Below are 20,954 nucleotides of genomic sequence, written 5' to 3' on the forward strand. Positions count from 1 at the left end.
GTAAGGCCTGACAAAACGAAGAATCTCTTGAGCCGAAGTGAGAGTTGGAAAATTTAGACAGAAAAAACGGACAGAGCTACTTACCAAAATCATGGACTTCGATGTAGACCGGATGGACTTCATCTCGGTGTTCAATTGCTTGAGGTGGTGCTCCATGTCCTTGGGGAGGCACACACTTTTGGCCAGATTAAAAACCAATAGATGATCTTTTTCAGCAACAACCGAATCAGAAGCCTTGATGTCTCGGTCGTTGAAGGTTAGCTACGGAGCCTATTTCGAAGATTCTGCTCGGTCACTTTGCTCCGGTTGGAGGGTTGGTTGAGGACTTTGGGGGATGGATTCAACCTCATCGACAAGTTGCTGTTCGATCGATGTAGATCGGGCGCGTTTGGAAGGGCGAGATGAAGAAGGCTGCTGAGAAGGGAGGGCCACAACGGCATGCTGCGTTTCTAAGGATGGTTGCACTTCGGCCTTGGTTGTTGCGGTCAGAAGGGCCCACACTCTGCTTTTCTTCGCCATCTCTTCTTCAGCTGTTAGTGGGACAAGTCGTATTTCGGGCAAGTTTGGGTCCGGTTCAGGTGCTTCCTCTAGAAGGAAATCGGTCACTCGGGCTTTCCGACGACCGCTATATCTGTAGGTCGGCTCAAAGCTTAGAAGCTTAGACCAGCTTCTTTCCTTAATCCGTAGTGCGGCTCGAAGTATGTTCAGATTTGGGTAGCTGTAATAGGAGGCAAGATGAGCTAAGTCTGCAAAAAGGATACAACTGTTAGGTCGGTCATAACATCTGAAACCGAAGTACAAGAAAAAAATATAAAATCGAGGTAAACTTTACCAGGTTCTCCTTTCTTCCAGTTAATACTTCGGCCTGGGATTTGGGCTTGGTGATCCTCAAAATTGCCCGATACCCAGAAGAAGTCATCATCATTAACATCCTTATCCGGTGTATCTTTTATTATCTTTTCTCTACGTCGGCGTATCCTAAGGTAATAAACCCAGCCATCATCTTTGGAACCTATGGAGTATTGGTGGAAGATTTCGGCTAAACCGAGGTTCAGGCCTGTTTGGCGGTTTAGCTCGGCGATACCCATTATTATCCGGTATGTATTGGTGGATAGCTGGGTTGGGCATAGTCTGGTTTGCCTAAGAAATTCACAAATTAAAGGCTGGACCGGGAACCTTAGTCCGGTTTCTATAATGGATAAAACAGTAAAGGGGACGAAGCCTTGGTTATTCCACGGAATGGTTTCCTTCCTGGCTAGGGTAAGGTGTACATCGTCTGGAATGCCATAATCCCTTCGGAATTCGGCCATACCACCAGGGGTCTCTACCAAGTACCTATACTTACCCATTTGTATAATTTACCAATAAGTTATATCGGTGCAAAAATTGTGCCCAGTAGCTCAGTTGAGCGCACGCAGGAGTGCCTGGATAACCTAAGTCTGCAAAGTAGAAAACAAAGGGGTTAAGCACAGATCATTGGACTGTGCTACAAATTACAAACAAGGTAAATGAGCCCTGTTTCGGCTTTATGGGCTGGTTCTGTTTCGGTTCTGCACAACACTCGATAGTTCGGTTTGAACTTATTGTGCGCAAGATCGGTTTTCCTTTAGGGATTTGTTATCTCGGTTCAAACAGTGGGTTTTTTGCTTCGGTTAAGCCACTAGGGGCAGCTTTCTGAGTTTGGTTTAGAAACTAAGAAAGCTGGCTTAGTCCCAAAGGCTTAGCTCGGTTGAAGACTAAGGTTCTTAGTTTAATGTATTCAGACTTCGTTCGGTGATCTTATTTCGGCTAAAGTGAATCAGGAGGTTGTTTTTTGAAGCTACTGTCATCTCTACAAGTCCTAGTTCGGTTATTGACTAAAGTGATCTACCACTAGCACAAAAACAGTATCCTAGTTCGGTTGGGGCGAGATTTTGGATCTAAGATTAGTTTTTTTTACAGAAGTTCATACACACATGAGCTCTGTTATTATTTTGTCGTAAAAGTACAGAAGCAAAAGCAACAAATGGGAAAAAGTGTTTGCAAAAAGCATACAAAACAAAACTATACAGATGATAAAGCAGACAAAGAGCAAGAATGATAGGCTTGCTTACCCGAATAAGAAAGAAGCTAGGAAATGGAGGCAATGGCAGCAATGGAGGCACGAACACAGCAAGCTCAAAACTCAGGGGCTCAGGAACAAGGGAGAGAAAAAGGTGAATGGTCCAAGAATGAAAAGAGTGTTTTGTGAAATGAGAGAGAGAGAAAAGAAAAGGGAAGAAGCGGGAACTGTTTAAAAATTGTGAAACACGAAGACGGCGTTGACAGTTGCCTTCTACAAATGGGAGCATGCCACGTGTATACGGAAAGGGAAGCGTTACAGTCGTGATTGAAGAGACGTTTTGACCGAACAAAGTGAAGCCCGAAGTAAATTTAGCTCGGCTGGAGAGGCTAAAGGGTTTTTAGCTCGGCTGGAAAGGCTTAATAACTTCAGCTCGGTTGGACTGATAATCCCAATCATGCTGTGCAGATGGAATTAAGGGGCAATTGAGAGGGTAATTTTTGGTAAAAATTGGGCCGAGCTATGAGATGGGCTTTGTGGCCCAAAGTGCCAAAAGCTTGGTGAAAAGGCCGCAATGTTACTCCGGCCCGGGGAAGGCCGCAATGTTACTCCGGCCCAGGGAAGGCCGCAATGTTACTCCGGCCCAGGAGAGGCAAGGCTACTCCGGCCTAAGAGAGACAAAGTTACTTCGGCACAGTGACTGTAAAAGATACTTCGGTCCGAAAGCAACTTGGAGTTATACCGGTATTGGGGTTAGACCGGCCGAAAGTCGTTGGTCCGGTCTAAGACCGTACCATGGGTTCTATATGGAAAGCTGAGATAAGAAAGGGAAAACACAAGGACCGAACTAAGGATGAGTTCGGTTTATTCAGTGGCTCTGCATAGCCAAGCTTATTTCGGTCATATAGTAGTTCGGCCAAAGTAAAAACCATCCCACTTGGTTTAAGCAGTGGGGGAGGGTGTAAAAGGATAAGCATTATCCTTAGGAGTATGAATTCTAGGAGGACTCTGCATGGAGAAATACAAGTCCTACTAGGATTGTGCCACAGGAAACTTATAAAAGCTCACAAACATCACCTTGGAGGAGGTAATTGAACACAATTTTTCTGAGAACATATAGGTTTTGTCTATCTGTCAAGTTACTGACTTAGGCATCGGAGAGGTTTCCGGCACACACCTGCCGGCTAGCTCACGTTTGTGTTTTCAGGTGAGAAAGCGACGTCGTACGGAGAAGCGTGGACTTGGTCAACAGGATTATATGAGGAGAATTATTTCCTTCCCGTACAGTTATGTATCTATTTTTTCTTTTTTTTCTCCTATATATTACATAAAACAACTAATAAAATTAGAAAAATATACAACCTAACTGAAATTTCTGAAAGGCTGGATAATTCTCCGGGGTTTTCATTTCACATAACCACAATGGCAACGTAAGCAAATGGCACGCCAAGCATTAAAATTATGTTTGGGCCTCCAACAAGATTTTGGGCTTCCAACGTTGTTCCCAAATGGGCCTTAAAAGATTCTTCATCATTTTCATGGCCATTTTACCTTTTGTTTTCAATCCTTTATTTAATTTGGCATATCATATTCTATTTGACCAGACTTTTCTTGAGCCTATGTTCGTTTGGGTGGATATGATTCTTCGAATTGGATTAATAATTCAAAAAAATATACAATTTGATTTTTGATTAGGAAAATTAGGATTTGGACTAATAATTCATCCAGAAATAATAATATCTCTCATGTGGGTGAGAGGGTAACTATTGAATCTCAAGAAGGAAGTGAGATTCAAAATGGAGGAAATGAGACATTCAGACTAATTAATTTAAATGCAAAATTGATAGGATTTTGTCAAGCCTCCTTCATAATTCTTAAATAATTCAAACATAGAATATAATATATATAATCTAATTGATAATTCTAAGATTACCAGTCTAATCCAATCAGCCCAAAAAACAAACATGACTAAGTGGACTTACAAAACAGAAAAATAATAGTCTTGTTAAATAAATAATTTAATTTTTAATAATTAATAAATTCATAGTAAATCGGTTATATAGTTTTATTTTATAACTTTTTGCATGGAATAAATTGACGTGGCTCTCTCTGTCTAGATTTGCTTGGGTTCTTTGATTGATGTTTGTGGTTTGTGCTTCTCAGTGTTTTCTTGAAACATGTGGAGTAGACCATGCAGTGCACTCATGCACGCCCTGCTGCATCACTTTGAGAGAAAGATGGAGATGCATTATAGTGTCCAAAAATTGATAATCTTCAACCGAAAGTAGTTTTGAAGATCAAATGTCACATTGTATATCTTTGGTTTCTTGCTCTTTGGACATAGAGACTAAAGCCACATCTTTTAAATGAAAAGAAGAGTGGTACCCAAAAGGGCCTAGTTTCTTTGACTGTTTGTATAGAAAAACTTGTTAGTTTTTTTAAGTTGTATTTAAAATAAGAATTTTAATAGAGAATTTTTTTTATTAAAAAAAGGGAGAGAAATGCGACTAAAATATTTTTGCATTTGCCTTGCCTTGTTTTTATTTTTATTATTTCTCTTTTCAAATTATTATTTAAATTCATAATCTAACTACAGCTTTAAGGATGGAATGGCGTTAAGTGGTGGGAAGAGGTGGGGCTTGTGGAGAAAGGGTGGGGTGGTGATTTGTGGTGAAGAGCAATGGGGGTGGTGCGAAAGAGGTGAGCAATGGCTATAAATAGTGGGAAAAGAGTGAGCTCGGTGAGAAAAAGATGGAGGGTAGCCAGTGAAGCTAGGATTTTGGTCGAGAGATGGCAATGACAAATTAGTAGATTAAGTTGAAATATCATTACGATTAAATCATATTAATATTTAAGTTTATAGCACCCTCAACTAACAAAATGAAAAATTCCAATAAAATACAAAAAAATAAAAGAATTTTTTCCCCTATATTTATTTGTGAATTAAATAAGAAGTCAATCTATGCCAATGTCTTAATTAATGATGTGTCCAATGTGTTTTGGGAAGATGGTTAAAAGTTATTTTTTGATTTTTTTTTGACTTTTTGTGAGAGAAAAAAGTGGAGCTGGGAAGTGACTTTTAACTCACTTTCCAAAATAGTGGCTATGCTAGTGATGGTGGTTGATTTAAAAAAATATAATAGAGAAAATAAGATAGATAGATAGATAGAAGAGTCACATTATATAATAGATGGAAGAAAATTACACTTTTCATTAGGCACTTTAATACCAATTAATGAAAGAGTCACATTACAATTTTAACAAAACTGTAAGGAATTAATTCTTATAATTAAAAAAATGATAAATTATATTGACCTCCTGTGAGGTTTGGAGAAAATACAATAAAGCTTACATTTTTTACATAATTTCACTGACATCTTTTTTAGTAAAATTAAAGAGATTAAAACTGATGCAGATGGTATGAAGCACAAAAAAAAAAAAAAGAGAAGATAAACTATACATTTCAATGTAAAAATTATGATAACATCATTTTTTCATTCATACAATTAATTACGAATTTTTTTATGAAAAAGAGACCAACTATTGTATGAATTAAAATTCTAAACAAATTCAATGTCAGAAAAAGTTAAATTTATTTATCTCAAAACTTTTATTAATCTCAAATTAATATGTCTATTTGCTAAATTGGTGCTCCAGTACTAATTAGTCAAGCCAGTTTCATCTATTTCATCTACTTTCGTCATTTCTATTTGTCTGAAAATACCAATATATTAATTTGTTGAATTGGTACCCCCATTAAAAGTTTGAGAACAAAACATTAGAAATCATGAAAGATATGCCGCATAATTGGAAACATGATATAGGAAATTTAGAAAACAAAATTTGTTTTTTTTTCATTATAAGCTGTAATGGTATCGCTAACAAATGATGTATCGCTAACAAATGTTTTTTTTTTTTTTTCATTATAAGCTGTAATGGTAGATATTTCGATTTAAAATGAAACCGTCATAAAAAATTAAATCATTTTGTATATAATTATTTTATTTATATATTATTACTCAAAAACTAATTATTCTTTATTATTTATTTTAAGAGAAGAGAGAGAAGGAAGAAATTAAAGTTCTCCATTTATTGGTATGGTCCAAGCAAAAAAGAAAATTGAACATGTTTGGGACCCATGTGAGAAAACGATTTAACAAGGAAAAGAGTTATAATTTGGTTAATTGTGTTGGGGGCTACAGCATTTCAATGGCTTTTGACCTGAATTATTTTCTTTTTGGCTTTTTCTGTATTGAGAAGAAAATTCATAGGATGCGTTTTTCCTACGCTGACTAGTTGGTGAAAAAGATAAAATAATTGTAGCCAAAACAAAAAATACAAAGGGTTGAAACTGAGGATATGGTGGAAAAAGCAAGCTAGCATCTGTTAAAAGACAGAACAGAAAGTTTTGGGTGACAACTTCAACTTTTTATGCACACGCACACCCATCGGAATAATGTTAAAGTTCGTGAAATAAATATCATGAGAATAATTATAATTTTTTTAAATTATATATATAATAAAATATTATATATTAATTAAAAGATAAAAAAAATTTATGATGTATTTTATGATATTTTTTCATGATTCTTAATATTATTTCACTTATAATCTATCTTTTTTTTTTTTTTTTTTTGAAAACATGGGAATTATTATATTAATAAATAATATCATTACATAAATAAGATTTTAAAAGGTTATTCCAATAAATAAAAAAAAAACAACAACAATAAATAAATAAATCCGTCAAAAAAATAGGTATAAGTTAGGAAAAATTATCGATCTTTTCAGAGATATGATCTAAAAAGTAAGATCTACTTGAAAGCCTCCTGTTCTCGTCGACATTGTCCTCATTGTTGTTGCCCAACTTCGTTGCCGCCAGACATTAAACTCTATCAGAAATTAGAGTTGAGAAGGAAGTACATTCAAAATGGTATGGGTGAAGGCTAGAGGAAGGAATTATTGTGGATGTAGAATAATGTTAGAATTAAGAAGGCAGAACCACAATAGAATGGAAAAAGGTTTGAGAGATGAAAGAACCATTTTAACTTAATTACTATGAGGCTCATTTAATTACTAATATAAATATTACTTTACTTCCTTAATTTATGAATGGGCAATTGCACTAACGATCCTTATTGCTTAGAGTTTGTGTCATTTTAGTCGTTGACTTTTTAATGGTGACGCATTTGACCTTAAATTTTGAATATTATTCCAAATAAGGATAACTGAAGATACCATTACTCAATTTTAAAGGTAAAGTCGTCAATTTGATGAAATATAAACTAATTTGACAAAAATAAATGTCAAAAAAATATTTTTGAATTTTTAAAAATTATTTCTACCCACCAAAAATAAAATTATGTAAAACTAATAAATCGTTTACACATTTCTTTATTTATTTATTTTACTAAATTAATTTTTATTATGTGTTTGAATGATGATCATGTAATGATTGTTTGTTTTTATTTTCATTAAATTAGTTTATATTTTTTCAAAAGTCAAATATAACGATAACTTTGATATTATTATTAAACAAATCCATTAAATCAAAAAATTCAAAACTAATATTATTTTATATATTAAATATATCGATTACACATTAAAAATCTAACAACTGTCCATTACATAATCACCATCCAAATACATAATAAAAATTAATTTGATAAAATAAATAAATGTGTAAAAGATTTATCAATTTTATATAATTTTATCTTTGGTCGGTAAAAATAATTTTTTAAAATTCAAAAATATCTTTTTGACATATATTTTTGTCAAATTAGTTTATATTTTATCAAATTGATGACTTTGCCCTTGAAATTGGGCAATGATATCTTCAATTGTCCTTCTTTAGAACAAGATGCAAAATTTGGGGTTAAATGTATGTCAATTAAAAAGTTAAGAAGTAAAGTGACACGAATTCCAAATTATAAGAGCTGTTAGTGTAATTCATCCTTTATAAATCAATATATTTTGACTCTCTTAATTATAAAAATATATTACTTTTATCCCTTCTAGATTATCTTCAAAAGGGATATGCTTATACGATTTTCATAATTGAAGAATGAATATGTAAAATTTATAAATGACAGGTAAAATGATTTTGATGGGATTTTGATATAATTAACCTTTTTTAACTTTTCTAGCTTTTGCTAATTTGAAGTGAGTGTTCACATGCTTAATCTTTTCAGTTATTACTTGGATCTTTCTTTTCTTTTATTTACGTTTTTTTTCTTCTTTTACATTTGACCTCTTAGGATACACGAATTCTAATTAATCAATTAACGTAATTCGTTTAAATGTTTTAATAGTTTCTCATAAAATATGATTTATAAACATGATTTTTATATATAAAATTCATACAGAATGATATAATTGTGACATTTATGTAATTACAAGCCATAATGATGGGTGCTTTGCTTCAAAATGAATGAATTATAGTATCATTCCATATAATTTTTTTTTATAAAAATTCTGTTGGTATAATATTACTCATAATTATTGTTAATTTTGGTCATAACCAAGAATTAATATGGTTCATAACCAAAACACTACAAAATATTTATAACTTAGTTCACAATAAAATACTGTAGTCTCGTAATCAAAGTCATTTTAGTTCTTAACCAAATATTACAAAACCTCGTAACCAAGATTAATATGATTCATAATATAATTAAAAAAAAAACACACAAAACGTCATAATGTAGGTCACTATCATACTCATCATTCCATATAAATTTTTTATTTAAAATTTTTGTTTATATAACATTACTCATAATTATTGCTTATTTTGTTCATAACCAAGATTAATATGGTTCATAACCAAAATACTACAAAATATTAATAACTGAGTTCACAATAAAATATCGTAATCTCGTAATCAAGGTCATTTTAGTCCTTAACCAGATATTATAAAACCTCATAACCAAGATTAATATGATTCATAATAACAAAAAAAAAAAAAAAAACTCGACAAAACGTCATAATGTAGGCCACTTTAGCTGATCAATCACTACAAAAGATGTTAACTAAGTTCATCACAAATTTAATTACCAAGATTAATATGGTTTTCCTATCTAAATAAAAAAAATTAAAAAAAAAAGATTAATATGGTTTAGAGTTTGACTTTTTTTAGTGACTTTTGATTTTTTTTATGAGATGAAAAAAGGTAATGTATTTGAGAACAAAAATGCAAAAATTTTACCAAATGTCTCACCTGGGTAAGGGACTCACATGGGACCCACATTGTATGGGTTCCACACCCATGTGAGATATTTGGTAGAATTTTTGGTATAATTTTTAGGATCTCTAGCATTACTCATTTGAGAATGACTTGTTATTTTAGTAACTTTTTGTCTTCTTTATTTTTTTTAATAAATTTTTTAGCAAAAAAACTTCCCAAATAATTGTGTTTAATAACAAAGAGATTTTTTTATTTTTTATTTTTTATTTTTATAACTAGAGCATATGCTATACATCTTTTAATATAATTTTTCATGCAATATAAATAAATATAAAAAAAGATTGTATAAATTTTACGTACATAATAATATGTCTGAATTACTACATTTCATTTTTAAAATTTAAAATTATTTTAAATTAAGAAGATAACATCACCACACCATTCCAGTGGAAATTTCACTATTAACTTTTGCGTAACATATAGTTAGCGTTTGGTAGATCTTTCAAAATATGATTTAAGAATAGAAGTTGTATTTTAAGTTTGTGAGTTTTGAAATTACGATTTAAGTGTGAAAAATTTGTTTGGTGAATGAGTTTTGAAAAAAGTTTTGAATTGAGTGGGGAATTTTTGATGTAACATATGATATTTGATACGAAAACTTACAACTCATAACTAAACACACTACTCAAAATTCTATTAAAGTTCATAAAAAATTTAAAAAATTTGAAAAATAGGAAAATATTTTTTGTTGAATATATAAAAATTAACATGTGTCAAAAAAAAAAAAATTACTATTCTGGTCAACTAGTTGGACAACCGGAGAGACGTTCGGTAGGACATCCGGTGGGACGACCGATTAGTCCAAATTTTTTCGTCTTCAGCTAAGTTTTCAAAAGCAAACGTGAAATTAATTTTTAAAAACTGCAAACAAACACCACGTGAGAACATCTTATTGAAAGTAAAATTCTAAAACTTATTAAACAAACAGAGCCATAATTTTGCAAGTTAATTTTGACTAAATCAAGTGAGATTGCTTGTTAAAATGAGCTTCGGATACTTTGCTTGCTTTGAACGTACATTTCGTGTTTGAACATGTTTGTTTGGAAAGGTCACAACCTTTTTTTTATACCCTTCATGGTTACATGTGATGAACCTAATAATGCCCAAGTTGGACTAGGAACTGGTAGTACAGAAATTGAATGAAAATATGTGGATGAGAGGGTAGTAGAGAAATTGAATAAATTAGCTCTAGTAACTAATGTTATTTTTGGATATTAAATTTATTTATAAACAGTCTTGTTTTATGTGCATTGAATTTGATTATAAAATTAAATATAACTAGTAACTAATGTTATTTTTGGATATTAAATTTATCTATAAACAGTCTTGTTTTATGTGTATTGAATTTGATTATAGAATTAAATATAACTATCTCATGAAAGATGAGACCCACAACTTCAAGTAGACTCGTGTGCATTTATTCAGTTTTGTCCCCTTGAATACTTAATTTCCTTATCCCTTTAGTTGAAATATTGGTAGTGGATTCAATCTATCTTGATAAATTTTTCCTTCTGCCACTACAACATAATAGGATTTTAGGGAGGAGCAAACTATTTTGTTTCTAAAAGTAAAAGTTTTATTGCACAATATATTCGAATAACAATTCTTGTCGTCATAAAAAGACTATCCCGAAATGTTAAAAAAATAAAAATTTGTAGCGACAAATTTAAAAATGTCACTAATAAATATGGACAAACCAATTTATTGCCAAAAAGTTTACGCTTTGAGATGAAAATTTTGATCCCAAAATGATAGTAATTCATTATTAAATATCAAATCATGTTGTTAAAAATATAATTAATAATGACACTTTTTACCATTAAGATATTTTGCTCCTAAATTTTTGTTTTTAAAACTTAAATTGTTATGGTGCGTTTAGTGGTATAGAAGGAATTTGGTGGCACTCACCCATGTAAGAGGATAGAATTCGATTTTGTCCACTTATTAGAATATTTCATCTATAAATTTGTGAAGTTTAATGAAAAGAAGAAAAAAAAAATGTAATTATTAGTAAATAAATAGAATAATGTATTTAGCTCGATCCTCCGTTTTCAATGTATAAACTAAAAATAAATAAAAAATTAAAAAATAAAAATGGTATAAGTGAAATAAAAGATTTTTTTATTTTATTTTAAAGAGTTTTACAAATTCCTTTTCTTTTTCCATCACAAATCGTTTTGTTTGGTGATTATGTTTTGCGTAAGTGGGGTTAATAATATCATTATCTTCTCAACAATAGTACATGTATATCATATGAACACGAGGAATTACTAAGGAGGTAATCGGTTTAGTATGATCGGTATTTAGGTAAAAAATCTCACTAAATTGATAATGTTAGTTTTATTTTTTTAAATACCGATACAGATCGCTTCTCTCATCAAATCGCATCAAATTGATTGAAACGGTTCAGTGTAGTGTGGTGCGGTTTAATTGGTGCAGAACCTTTCAAATTTAAGTCACTTTTAAATGTAATCACTAATCCATATAAAAATATTAAATTAGTTATTTATCCACCATTTCAAACATATCCAATCCATCTATTTAATAAGTACTTTTTAATTTAGATTAACAAAAATAAATAAATAAAAAGATAAAAAATACTAATGTTACAAGAATAATGAGTTAGAATTAAGATTATATATAATAAGAGTTTATAAACTTAGGTTATAAAGATGATAAAGTTAATTAATTAAGGCTAATAATTTATTATACTTATTAATATCATATATTATTAGAGATTATATATATATATATATTATAAATATAATATATATTGAAGCGGTCGGTTTCGGTTTAGTTCGGTGTACAATGTGCTTGAATTGACACCGAATCAGAAATGAATAAAAAAAAATCAAATTTAAAAACCGTACAGACCATTTCTTGTTAAAAAATAGACCAAATATAACTGATTCGGTCCGATTCAATCAATTTAATCGATTTTTTTTTATTCTGCTTAGAATTACATGAATGATGGTTTTTTTGTGCAAACCAAAGCCATAAATGCCAAACAAATGCTGCTAGTTTGAAAGGGACCGAATATAGATGCATTGCACGTTTGGTTTGCTCCTTAAAAATGTCATACACACAATTTAAAAAATAAAAATAAAAATACTTACAGTGACACACAATAATAAAATATTGATATTTGAAATGAAACTTACTAAAATCAAATAATATAAACAACTCACTGATATTAAGAGATGCATGCATAAGTGTTATAAGAAATTATATCACATAAATCTGATGCATTATATGTCGTGTGTCTGTTTAATGAAATTTTGTGAATCGTCGATCAATTTTCTTTATTTTTCAAATCATATAACTATCAGCTTGCCTATTACAAGGGCGATACACAACTAGTATGATATTTCCAAAATACAAAATAATCATTCATTTTGCATATACCTTAATCCTTGTAACAATTTTTTAATTTATTTTTGATATATTGAGAGTCATAGTTCAACAGTAAAAAAAAAAAAAAAAAATCCCTGACTGGACTTGAACTTTGTACAAAAGTTGGTTCATAGGTCTGAGGAGAGCATCTAATTCCCCAACTCTCAAGAGAGGCTTCTTGATGACAAAAATAACCACATAAATATGCTCTCAGTTACAATAAAAAGTGTTTTATCATTAATTATTCTTTCCAAGAGATCGAATGTGTTTTTTTAGAGCTTGAAAAGAAATCTTTACCTTTAATGACTTCTTATATTATTCTTTATCTAGAAGAGAATTATGTGTCCTCTCTTTCTCTCTCAAAATCAAACTTGAGCAAGTTTTGCATGAAATTGAATTAATTGATTCCTCGCCCTAGTGAGTTTCACATGTGCTAAATACATATAAATCCCACGGGATTTGATTATATTTTCCTAAAATTTTCTTGTTTAGCAGAAGTTGAAGAACATAAATGATAGGGCAGTTCTAAACATATCATATACAATTTAATATTTTAAAATTTTATGCTGAAGATCTTCTTTTGTCCTGATTTATTTAATTTTTTTATGTTTTCTTGTTACAATGCACTCTGAATTATTAGATTATTTAAAAATTAATTTTAAAATAAAATTTAACGATTGAAATTACATCAAAACATGAGAATATGAAATTTAGAACTAATACAATCATACGCAACTACAACGTGTGCCAAAAGTAACAAGGTTGTTTCAGCAGTTTGTGCTTGTTTGACATATAATTAACAATGGCGTCTAGTAATAGAATTCGGACCTTAGAATGTCAATATGGTTCCATTAATTGTTGGGGCAATTACAAAGAAAATCCTAAGATTTGAGATTTGTAATAGAGTCTTAATTTTTTTAATTTGTTTTCAATTTAAATCATTTGCCTGTTTTTGTTAAGTAAAATCAATAGAAAAAGAGTATTTTTAATTATTAAGTTCAATGTAAATATATATAAAATGTTTAAAATACTATTTTTCATTGAGTTTAATGACTAAAATGTAATTTTTTTTCCGTTGATTTTACTTAACAAAAATAGCTATATAGTTTAGATTGAAAACAAATTAAAAGTTTAGAATTTAAATTAACAAAATAAAAAATTCAGGATTTAATTTGTTAATAGGGTTATACCCTAGGGTTTTTTCTTGCAATTTTCCCTTTAATGTTTAATGTCAGCAATGCTTTCAAAAATTTGTGTATGTTATTTGTTATCAATTTTATTTCATTATTTGATTCCAATTCATAGTTACTAATGTAATAAAAGTTAGACCCACTTTCTTAACTTAATGATGTGTTAAGAAGATGATTGGTTAATATCAATTAATGATCTTCTTGACACATCACTGAGTCTATAAAGTGGGCTGAAAAGAAAAATGCTTGGGACCCCAAATGTTTTACAAAATATCTCACGTGAGTGTGGGACCCACACCATATGGGTCTTATATGAATCTCACACCTATGTGAAATATTTAATAAAATATTTAGAATTTCTAGCATTACTCGGGTCTAAAAAATAGATTTGTATAGCATTTTTTATTTAATAAATAATGAGACTTACCATACTTTATAATAATCTTACTATTTTGATGCCAGCGTACATTGTTTTTATTTTTATTTTTATTTTTATTTTTATTTTTTCAGGTGAATTTCACTGATCGCTCATCAAGTTTAGAAAAAATATAATAAATCTGCAAAAATTGAGCATAATCATATTGGCCTTTCGCTTAGTAAGCTTAAAACGATGGAAAATAATATACGTGATGTGTAAATGTGCATTTCATAGTAAGAATGATAATATTATTTTTCATCAATATAGCTAATGAATTACTAATAAAATAGGAGCCATAATGTGTATATGAATTAAAATTTCAAGAGAGTTTAATATAATTATGCCTTTGTTTGGCATGAAGAAGTTTGAGACTCTTTGGCTAAAAGAGTCAAAAAAAAAAAAAAAAAAAAAAAGTCAATAAAATAAAATGTCACATCAAAACTATAATCATTTTATTCTTTTCTCACAAAAATCATAAAAACTAAAAAATCTATTTCAGACGAGACTTTTTAAGTTCAAACTAAAAAAATTAAAAAACTAAAAAGTTAAAAGGTTAATCCACATTCCAAACAAAACTATATTTAAACTTGTGAAGTTATAATATTTTCCCTTTAGGAGAAGCCAATATAATTCATTCTTTAAATAAATATAAATAAATAAGTTGGTAGCTATAGCAAATTTTGTTTCGTAGCCATCAGAATAATTATATTTATAACAATAAAATATTTTACAGTGAAAAAAGGAAAAGAGCCATTAGTTTAGGGTTGTATAAAATATCGCTTAATCCGTTAAAATTGTATTGATCTGTATCACTCAACTGTTAACTGCGGTTAAAATTTTAAAATTTATAATCCGTCAATCGAACCACTCCGCTCCGCTATAATTAATACATATATATTTTTTAACTTCCAAATATAAAAATAACATGAGAGAGATTTAATATATGAAATTTATTATAAATTAGTGGTTATATATATAAAACATATTATGTAAAATTATTTTGTGTTATATATCTAAAAAATATTATACAAATTAGTGTTATATATTATGCAAATATATGATAATTAGTTAGAATATTTTTCAATCTGTCAATCCGTCAAAAACTGCCAAAATCGCAATTTTTTAATCCATTAATCCGCCAACCCGTCATTTAATTTGTAATTTTACTCTCAAATTATCCGACCCGCACCGCGCACACACAAACCCCTAAGCTTAGCAATAAGGCTTGAAATCAAATATAATAACTATTTATTATAAATTGTTATAATTGCTGTTTGTGACTTCGTCTTCTTCTTCTTATTATTTTACTAACAAAATTTAAAATAATTATACACTTTTATAAAAATATATATTATTTATGTGATACAATATATTTTTCAAATTTATTAATAAGTATTTTGACAATATATTTTTCAAATTTATTAATAATTATTTTGAGGACACTTGTCAAAAAATGTTCAACTATTTCAAGTGTACGTTTCTTTTAATAAGAAATTTCCCTCTAATTGGACACCTGTGTTATTTTGAGTATGGTTTATAAATTATATTTTTTTTATTATAAAAAATGTGCAAAAAATATAAAAAGTGATGTGACTTAAATGAGTAAGTTAATAAGTTAGTATTCCAAAAGAGATCACTTGTAAAATAGGTGTACTAAGACAAACATATCCAACGTCTGAGTTGAACAAATCTCTGCGAGGCAAATTCTAATTATTTATAATCAATTTCAAATCACATATGTTAATTAAGACTAGTACATACATCAGAAGGAATAAACCTAAAATGTTCTGAGTTTAAGAAAAACTCTTTAACAAAAAGAATCGTCTCTTTTTTTTATTTTACTTATTATTTTATTTATTTTTAATTTTTTTTGGGGTAGTGAAGCACAGAACCAGGTCAAAATCAACAAAAGTATGCGAAAATCAAAAGTGGTGCTGTCAATTGGCTGGGTTGGGCTGGACCACTTGGGCACCCAATGCTTTGTAGATGGATCACGACCTTGAATTGGGCTAGGACCCTGGGCTTAAAAAAAAAAATTAACAACACAATTAATTAATAGTAATTCCAATAAAGAAAACAAATCCACATATTTCCAAGCAGAAATGTCAATTATGCTCTACTCTTTCACAAGTCATCCCAAGCTCAAGGCAGAGGGGACCATAGTGGCTTTTAAGGTGGGCTCACTTGACAACGATTGGGCCACTATAGGGTGTACTAACAACAATACACTACAGAGGATTCGAATTCATGAACCATTTACACAAAAAACCGCATGTGTGGTCAAAATTTATTTAAGTTGTCAATGTGCACGATATGTACATTATCTGTGAATAGTTTAATACTTTGAATCTACGCATCTAATATTTCAACGATCTTGGTTTACTATTTAAGGTCAAGTTTGAAAAGTCCCAAATAATCCATCTTTTTATTTACAAATTTCACTTTTGTTACTCTACTCTATAAGAAAATAAGAATTTCATAATTTTTTTTTTCACTTTATGCATGAATGTGCACAACAAATATCATGTGTATATATATGACTTATCATATCTAAAAAAAAAAAGAATTGATTATTATTTTTTAAATATAGATAATCTTACATGTATATATGGTGTTTGATATATGAATTCATGCATGAAATGGAAAAAAATAAATAAATGCTACACAACAACCCTCTTGAAAATTAAATATATAAGAACAATTGTCATATGATCAATTATCTATTAATTTACTCCAAATCTCCAACCATTATCAAGTTTGTTGAAGGGATTTATATATATATATATATATATGTATATGTATATTGGGAGTTCATTTTCAACGAAAGCGACATTTAATTTAGTTTAGATTTTTTATTTTATTTTATTGCATATTCTTATATGAAGAATGGGGCAAACAAAATAAACTGCAATTAATCTTTGTCGTGGTCCATACTCGTCATGTTCTAATGAATTTTTGTAAGTTTTAAGCTTTAATTGTTCATAAAATAATCTCATATAAATATCATTGCCATAACTTGAATGACAAAGTCAAGTTGAATTTTGTAAGGGGGTTCAAGGTTAGAGAGGTGATTAGAGAGACAAAACTATACTTTAATAGTCCAATAATGGCGGAAGTAGCTAGAGAATAAGTAGCAACAACTATTTGGGAGTTGAAGAGTATGTAGCTGGGTGAGGGTGAAGCAAATGGCTCAAGAAGAAGACAATGGCAGTACCAAAATGGGCAGCATCTCTCCCAAATCTCCAAAATTTCTCTTGTTGAACCTTGGGAAATGGGTCCTATTTATAAGCTTTTCCTTCGCACTAAGAGGACACCAAGTGGCCAAATAGAGAGAAAACATGTGTCCCAGAGGATCACATGGAATATTCTGCCTTGAGTCACCAGGCTGAAGGTGCCACGTGTCCTTCTGCATGTACCATATATTATCTGTTTGCCTTCGCAACTACCTTTTTTTGAGCCTTAGCAAGTGTAGTTACGACAGGAGTGTTTGGCGCTGCATCTCCCTTTTGAGCCTCAGCAAGTGCAATTGTAGCGGGAGTGCATACCTCTGCACTTGCCTTCTCGGTTTTATTTGGCCAGTACATACATTCTCAGGACTCCATAGCCTGCTATCAGCCATGTTCGTGTTCACCTCAGCGAAACTTCCACCCTTAGCCACCTAACCACAAACTCCTCAGCTTCCCAAGGCGAAGGCCACAGCCAAGCCTGCTATCAATCATGCTATCCCTTAGTACCAAGCCCAAGGAAACTTCCTTCGTCCTGCCTATGCGACTAAGGCAAGTCCATGACCTGGGTAATGGAAAGGGAGTCCCTTATGTTTGGGCTACCCTGCTCCTATCTTTGCGGGATCGCCACGGTAAACTAGTATCTCTGGACCTGCTATCAGCTCCAACCAGTAAGTCTTAGGACTTGCTATCAGCGCCAATTTAGACAAGCTTTGGGGCCTACTATCAGCCCTAGGCTAGTAATGCCTTGGGGCCTGTTATCAACGCCAGGCATTAGCCTCTACTTGCAGAGGGAGGCCTCTCTCAAAGGCTGCTATCACCTTGGCAGGGTATTCCCTCTGCAACTTAGTTGCTGCGGTCGTAGTTGCTGCAGTAGTCATTTCCCGCGGCAAGTTCAGACGGCAAGACCAAAGATATTAGAGATAGCGGCGCCAACAAAATGCCTCTACAACTCGAGCGCTGCAAGTACTGCCTCTGCGACTTAGTTGCTTCGGTTTTCTCATTTTCTCAGCAACTCCAAATCACTACGCCAAAACAGGGCATTAACGGCGATTTTTTTAACGGCGGTAACGAAAACCGTCGTTAAAGGTACTATTAACGGCGATAACGAAAATCGTCGTTAAAGGTATCATTAACGGCGGTTTTGTTACCGCTGTTAAAAAAACCGCCGTTAATGCCCACTTTTAACGGCGGTAACAAAACCGCCGCTAATGCCCAATCATTACCGCCGTTAATGACGGCGGTCTTTGCCGGCGAAACTCCGGCGAAACCATCTACAATAAAGTAAAAGTAATGTTTAAATATTTATTTAGGGAATATATTTCATGAAGAGTGGCTATGGTAGAGTGGTTAGTGTGGGTGGATGAGAGGTTGAGGGTTCAAGACTTGGGGAGTGTAAGAAAAAAGAATTATTTTTTGAAAAATTTGAACCTATTTACGGCGGTAAAAAACCGCCGTTTTTGGTCCTATGTTACCGCTGTTTTTGGTCGACTTTTAACGACGGTAATTTACCTTTTTACGACAGTTGTATTTTTTCCGACACGCGCATAAACGACGGTAACAAAACCGTCGTTAATACCGCCGTTAAAGGCTTTAACGGCGGTTTTACAGCCTTTAACGGTGGTAAAAAACCGCCGCTAAAGCCCAATTTTGGCGTAGTGAATGGTTGTGGTACCGACATTACTTGGAATGGCGGCGGCACTGAAATTACTTGGAATGGCGACGTTGAGACAAAGTGCCTCCGCAACTTAGCCATCGCAAGTGTTGCCTCTGCAACTTAGTTGCGTCGGCTTTATCTTTCCCTCAACAACTTCAAGTGGCGACGCTAAGGCAAAGTGCCTCAACAACTTTCCCGCTGCACATGTTCCCTCTACAACTTCACCGTTGCAGGTGTTCCCTCTGTAACTTGACTTGGGCATTTTTCTTCGTGGAGTCCATTTGGAGCCTTGACGGGTCGGACTTGCTTCAGCCCACTTTCCTTGGGCTTTGGCCCATGCTCCTTTTTTATTCCCAATCACTTCTTTGGGGCGATCTCAGTGCTTAGGCCCATACTTAGTTTGGGATTTAATTTCTGACCCTCTACAAATTTGAATTCAAACTTTCACTCTATAACATAATATATATAGTTTGTTTTGTCATAGAATATTTTCCTACATTTGGTTAATCTTAAAATTGATGTACGATGGTTGAGATGGTAACAGTAGTGGTAATGGTGATGGAGGCGGGTTCATCGATAGTAGCATTGATATAATTCAAAGAAATCATTTTATCTTTTAAAAGTAGAAAATATTTTCTTGCAACTAGTTCATTTTTTATTGACTACAATAAATATTTTTCATTGTATTAAATATTAGAAAACACAAAAAAAAAATAAAAGAACTAGAAGTATATATGGCTTTAACAAATTCTTATCTTTTTCTCTTATTTTCACAAATTTCTTCATAAATCTAATATCCAAGATAATAGGCTTTAGTACAAAAAAAAAAAAAATAATAAAAAATATTTAGTAATTCTAAAATACTATATATGTGATACTTCCTTTTTAGATACTCCAAAAAAAAAGGTATATGTGATACTTCTAACTAATAATATAAGAAACAATTTTACTGATGAAATAATGCTGACATCTATGCTGTTTTCCAGTTCCTTGTCTATGGTAAACACATTAATAATTAATAAATCCTTTTCATAGAAACATTATAAATAAAGTTTTGAAAGGGGGAGGTTCAACCAAACAAGACCCATGTGGTCGGATTAGTAGATGTCCAAAAAACAAATGCGAGAATGATAACAAATTCAGTGGACAACAAGACAATCACTTGCACACAAATAATAATCCAAAGAACCGTACCCTTGGCATCCTTCAATTCAAAACAAGTTCAATCTTTAAATTCCTACATTAAATACACGAAGGGCAAGAAGATATCTAGAAACATCCAAAATTTAGCATAACCATGTCTCAGCAAGTGACAATTATAAGATTTTTTTTTATTTTTAAAAGTTGTAAAAATTTACTTATTTAGTGATTTTTTTAATTTCTTTATAAAAATTATATAAAAAAATAAAAAGATGATATGATAATGTATAATAAATAAACAAATAAATACACTTATTTTCTGCATTGCCAAACAACCCTTTTTAGGCATTGATTGATCATGTTCTAGACTCATTGCATTCCAAGAATTGTTTTTATTTTTTATTTTTTATGAAAGGTCATCTCCAAGAATAGTTTCATTTCATTCACTTAAAAACATAAGGCCGGCCTTTTAATAAAGTACATAAAATGCATTCTCGAAAGTGATATTTGTCATGAAGTATTTCTAAATGTATTCACATAATATATTGTTATGATTTAATTGATGTTGATTAAGAATTATCGTGATGTTCAGTTATGGAACATTGTGTGCTAAAACTCACATCAAAACAAAATTAATCGAATCCAAAA

This window comes from Camellia sinensis, chromosome 13 (genome assembly GCF_055761805.1).
Source record: "Camellia sinensis isolate YWXY chromosome 13, ASM5576180v1, whole genome shotgun sequence".
Classification (NCBI taxonomy): Eukaryota; Viridiplantae; Streptophyta; class Magnoliopsida; order Ericales; family Theaceae; genus Camellia; species Camellia sinensis.